The following is a 6,000-nucleotide window of genomic DNA, read 5'->3' on the forward strand; positions in this document are numbered from 1 at the left end:
AGCGACAAAGAGTTGGAAATAGTTGTTGAAAGAATAGAGGCAGCAGTTTCAGGGCACCGGCATACAGATTGGACCTATGAGAGCCTAACTAGGCTTTTTGCTCTAGAACTAGACAAAGTTAAGAGTAAACGAAAGGGGAAGCAAGGACATAGACCAAAAAGCTGGTGGGACAAAGAAGTGAAGCAAGCGATACAAAAACGTCAGGAAGCCTCTAGAGAACACAGGTATTCCAAGCGTAGTGGGGAGTCCGAAACGGAAGTAAAAAGAAAATGGGACAATTTTATAACATGTCGCCGAGAGGCATCCAGTTTGATCAATGCGAAAATTCAGAGAAAGGGTGAGGAATGGATGAGTAATGTAAGTAAGAAAGATAGAAACGCTGCCAAGAAGTTTTGGGAGCACTTGAACTCACTCGGTGAAACAACGCAAGCTAGACAGAGGTTCATACTCTCGCATCAGGGAGATCAATTAGAGGGAGATGATGCGATACAATATATAGGAGCAGTGATGGAGGAGAAATTTCGGGAACGGTTACATGTGGAAGATAGGAGAACCGAAGGAAGTAGCAGTCCAGTTTGTGACATCGCGGATTTTGGACAAAGAGAATGGGAAAAGGCGGAACGAAGAGTCCCTAGTGGCACGTCGACAGGCACAGATGGTATCCCTATCAAGCTGGTGAAGAATTTGGGTCCTAAATCTAAGGCAAAACTAAGGGAGGTAGTGAGTACCATCATAACAAAAGGAAATATTCCAGATGAATGGAGGCTTAGTAGGATGAGTATGATATATAAGGGAAAGGGAGATAAGTCTGATATTAGGAATTATCGTCCTATAACCGTGACACCGGTTATTTACAGGTTGGTAATGCAGATTATAAAGAACAGACTGGAGGAATGGGTAGATTGCGAGGGCATACTGGGCGAATTACAGAATGGGTTTCGAAAACAAAGAAGGTTGGAGGACAATTTATTTTCTCTAACACAGTGTATAGAAATAGCGCAAAAAGAAAACAGACAGCTCTGGCTGGCATTTCTGGATATCAAGGGTGCCTATGACAATGTGAACCAAAGAAACCTGTGGGACATAATGGAGAACTTAAACCTAGATGAAGGACTAACAGCAATATTAAGGAACATTTACAAAGATAACAAGGTGATTATAACATGGGAAGGAAAGGCGACAGGGAAAATAGAGATAAGACGAGGCCTTAGGCAGGGGTGCCCGTTATCGCCTTTGCTGTTTATGTTGTATCTGAGAGGATTGGAGGATAGACTAGAGAAAAGTGGGCTTGGGTTCAACCTTTCTTACAGTAAGCTAGGCCAAAAAATTCAGCAATCCTTACCGGGATTGACGTATGCGGATGATATTGTACTAATGGCTAACAACAGGACAGAGTTGCAGGAATTAATGAGCATCTGTGGTAGGGAAGGAGAGGAATTAGGTTTAGAATTCAGTAGCGAAAAATCGGCAGTCATGATTTTTAACGAGGATGAAGTTGAGAGGCTGAAGATACAGAATATTACAGTTGAGAGAGCTAGTAAATACAAGTATCTAGGAGTATGGATATGTGATGGTGCAGAATATCTCAGAGACCATGAAAAGTATATAATAGGTAAGGGCAACAGAAATGCAGCTGTAATGAAAAATAGAGCACTTTGGAATTACAACAGGTATGAGGTGGTGAGAGAGATTTGGAAAGGGGTCATGGTGCCTGGCTTGACTTTTGGAAACGCAGTGCTATGCATGAAATCCGAAGTGCATGCGAGACTAGAAATAAAACAGCGCGGAGTAGGTAGACTGGCTTTGGGGGCACATTGCAAAACGCCAAACCAGGGAGTACAAGGAGACATGGGATGGGCATCATTTGAGAGCAGGGAAGCGGTGAGCAAGGTAGAATTTGAGGATAGGTTGAGGCAAATGGACGGGGAGCAATGAGCACGAAAGGTTTTCAGCTATTTATACATGAGGAGTGTAGACACAAAGTGGAGACAGCGCACTAGGAAATTAAGAGGAAAGTTTTTGGGCTATAGCGAAGATACGGAAGAGCAAGTCTCAGTTAAGAAGAAAGTTAAGGCCACAGAAAGAGATTGGTGGCTAGAGGGAATGCAGACAAAGACGGCTCTGGAAAGCTATAGATTAAACAAAAGAGTTATTGCCAAAGAAAGCATTTATGACAATTCTAGGGGAAGCTCATTGCTGTTTGAGGCAAGAACGGGTGTTCTGCGAACCAGAACATACAGAGTGAAGTACCAGGAAATTGATACAGTGTGCACTGCTTGTGGAGAGGAGGACGAGACGGCTGAGCACTTGATACTCTACTGTAAAGGGCTTCACCCTATGCCTACCGAAGACAACATAGATTTAATAAAGTCATTGGGTTTTAGAGACAGCGAAGGGAGAGTGGATTTCAAGACTGTAGAGATTACCAAGCAAAGATTAAGTGAATGGTGGCAGAAATCGAGAGAAAACTAGGTATTTTCTTATCCACTGATGGCAAGGGGGTTTCATAGCCTCACTTTCTTTGCACTGCGGAGTGAATATAGATTTCACATTTAAATATTCTAAGCTTAAATGGTAAAACACAATGGCTAGGTGGCGTAAGCTACCGCCCGATCCAAAGGGCTCAGCCGTATTCATCCATCCATCCATCCAAGTCCATAGCCCGACACACTAATGAGGTAATAGCCCTCGTGCCCACGCGTGCCCACTCGCAGCGTGGAACGGGTTCGTTTTGGCCGGCGCTCCACGAGTGGTTGCACTCTCCGAGTTCATTTCAGCGCTGACACCCCACGCGTGCATGCACTCGCTGCACCGAGAAAATCGGGAGTGCGCCAAAATGCAATCCCGTCATGCCCCGCTCCGGCGGGGCCGGCGAGGAGCGGGAGCAGACGACGAGGGTTCGTCTGCTACGATGTGTCGCGGAACCGAACGGAAAAAAAATTAGATTTTCTGATAGAAATCGCGTCCCGCGGGAAACGAAATCAAACGCGAGCATGAATTGTGAGCGCCTGCTATTTCACGGAGGAAGCAATTGACAACCCGTGATTTATTTGCAGGTTTTAAATTGCTCTGTTGCCGTACAAACGCTGTAATATACCAGTGTGTAAGGAAATGCTCAGAACAAACGCAACAGCGGCCCCCGAGATGTCGATCACCATCCGTGCGCGGGTGAAAAATTTAACATTTATCGATAAAAATCCCCCAGCAGAAACCTCTGACCGCCCAATAAGCATCAGAGAAAACTAAAGATGGTGACTTTACCTGAGGATTGGGCAACATCATCATGTTTAACATTTACCTACGCAGCTAACTTGCCCCGTCGTATTTTGTTCGAGAAAGCTCTCGTTCTCGACGCCCTCACCAAGGCTAATATCTAATCCACCTATAATGACGATCCAAATCGAAAGTCCCAGTTTTGCTGGATATTCCAACAGGCTAGTTTTAAGCCGTACCCTTTCAGCGGTTCACGCATAATACCATGCTCAAACGGATCAAGCTTTTGCTCGGACAGCATCATCAGTTTTCTTCAATGTAAACGGTTATAATGATTGAAAGATCGCAACCAGCTGCTTTGTAGACAGCTGGTTGCGGAAATTTACGCCGTCTGTAACTACCTCTACGGCAGCCGAGCTGCTTGAAGACATCGCAACTATAAACTACAGGTTGCAGTTGCCAATGTTTGTAAATAAACGTTGGTAGCGACTGCATTCTCGCATTCCCACGCATCTCGGAACAGAAAGGCGCTAGTTTCGTTTTGAAGTTGGTACCTTTTCTACAACATAGATGGCGGCAGCATCAGTCTTCTGCACTCGGTGCATTTGGCGAGTTCGTTTGAGTCCAGTTTTCCGTGCAACACTCTGTGAGTGCGATGCATTCTGGGAGAGAACTCGAACGGTGCCAGTGCGTGTGAAACGAACTCGCTATTAAAAAGCGCAGAAGCTCTAAAGCCTCTAATATCGTTAGACGAAATCGGCGGAGTTCCCCTTTAAAAAAGTTAAATGGGAACTCCGTCGATGTTTTTTTTATAGTCTTCGATTTGACTCGAAATTGGCGGACCGCAGCATAACCCTTTCTCAAGTGATGCCCAAAATATGTTATAAAAATGTTCCGTGTTATTCTCCGTCGAAATTACTTCGGACGCGAGAGTTCCAGCAGGCGACTCTTCACTAAAAACAATAAAAAAAAAATCGGAAATAAACAGCGCGCAAATATACAGAAAAGGACAACAGGGAAGGTGCGAACGACGCATGCGCTGGACTCACAACTAAAGATTTATTGAAAAAAACACCAACGATGTAAACCGCACTGTCGCTTGAGCAGGTGTCAAGACAAGAATTTTCTTCTTTTTCTTTTGTGTGTGTGTGTGTGTAGAAAAACAGTTGTTTGGCTGACACGTGCACTCGCCCCTCTTTTGCTATTGTAGGGATTTTTTATTTGATTATTAAAATAATGGAATTATTGGAATAATTCTCTGGTGGTCTTATGTATCGATGATTTCGATATTATTAAATTGGGCTGGCATTTCGGGGGGTCACTTGCCTCTGCATTGTGCTGCTTGTAAATTTCCAGCCCAAATTCTACAACATCGCAATCATCGGGAGGGGCACAGACAAAACTACCAGATAACTATTGAAAGCGTATGCAATAACGAGAGAGGGGCAAGATGCATCTGTAAGACAAACATCGGTTTTTCTACACACAAAAAAAACAAATTACTTATATTGACACGTGCTGCAGCATAGTGCCGTTCGTTGGTGTTTTTCCAATAAATATGTAGTTGTGAGACCAGCGCTTATGTCGTTCGAATTTTCCTTCTCGTCCTTGCCTGTATTTTCGCGCGCTGTTTATTTACGATTACCATGACCCAACTCGCCTACACATCACGACTCTAATCCAATCAAAAATCCCTACTTTCCCTTCCATCCCTCAAGCCCAAGCCTATTTCTGGAGGCTTTTCCCTCGTTATGCCTCGCCAAGTGACGCCAGCGCCCCGATCCCCCAAAGGTCATCCTGGCTACTGGCATCTTCGATCAACTCGCAAGGGAATCGCCCTTAAAAAGAACAGTTCGGTCGTGCAGCGCGAAGTCTGCCCCACATCGGGGACAAACTGTGCCGCGCCGGTGCACCGCGGCGACCGCTACCGAATACCGGGGAAAAGCTCACAGGAAATAAGCTCACCGGAGAAAAGCTCAGCCACTTTTGTGCGGGTGCGGAGAAAAGCTCACTGGTCTTCTGACAGACCCGGAAAAAAGCTCCCCTCGAATGAACATATTATGCAAAGTGGTCGTTATCATTTCATAGCAGTGGCGCTACCAAAATGTTAGCCACCTCTCACGCAAGCATTACACCGTGCGACACATGGACGACAGCATCGTCCGATCCGACGTCCGATCCGACAGTCCGAACGCCGCTCCAAATCGCCGCACGCGACAGTTTGAGACACACGCTTCCGACCTTGCATGCGACACGACGATCCGTTCGGCTCCGCCCAAGAGATCCAAGCACTCCAGCAGAGGTCCGCGTTCACAGATCGCTGGTCCCAGATTGACGGTCTAGCTCACACGAGAGCTCGTTCTGGTTAGCGCGTGCATTCTTTGCCGGGGCCATTTTTTTCGAACGGGTCAGTGGGATCCCCGCGTCCGGCTTCCCGTCGCCTGTCCCGTTTTCTTATTCGTCCCACCAGACCCAGTACGTCATCATGACGTTCGCGCTACCTGTGCTGTCATTGGCTGGACGCATCCGACAATCCGTCCGCCGTGCGAAACTATCTGGCGCGTTGGACGCATGTCGGATCGCCGATCCGACATCTGACGCGACCAAATTTTTCGGATCAGGCAGTCGCACTGCCGGATCGGACGTCGGATCGGATGGATTTTTCGCGCATGTGTCTCGCGCTTCTAGCGCGAAGCGATTTTTCCATTTTACTTTTTAGAGAAGGGTTGGAGCAGCGTCAAACCTTTATTGCATAGGTTTGTGCCACCAATGAGTGAATTCCAGCGC

Source organism: Ixodes scapularis, unplaced genomic scaffold (genome assembly GCF_016920785.2).
Source record: "Ixodes scapularis isolate PalLabHiFi unplaced genomic scaffold, ASM1692078v2 ptg000549l_1___fragment_3__unscaffolded, whole genome shotgun sequence".
Classification (NCBI taxonomy): Eukaryota; Metazoa; Arthropoda; class Arachnida; order Ixodida; family Ixodidae; genus Ixodes; species Ixodes scapularis.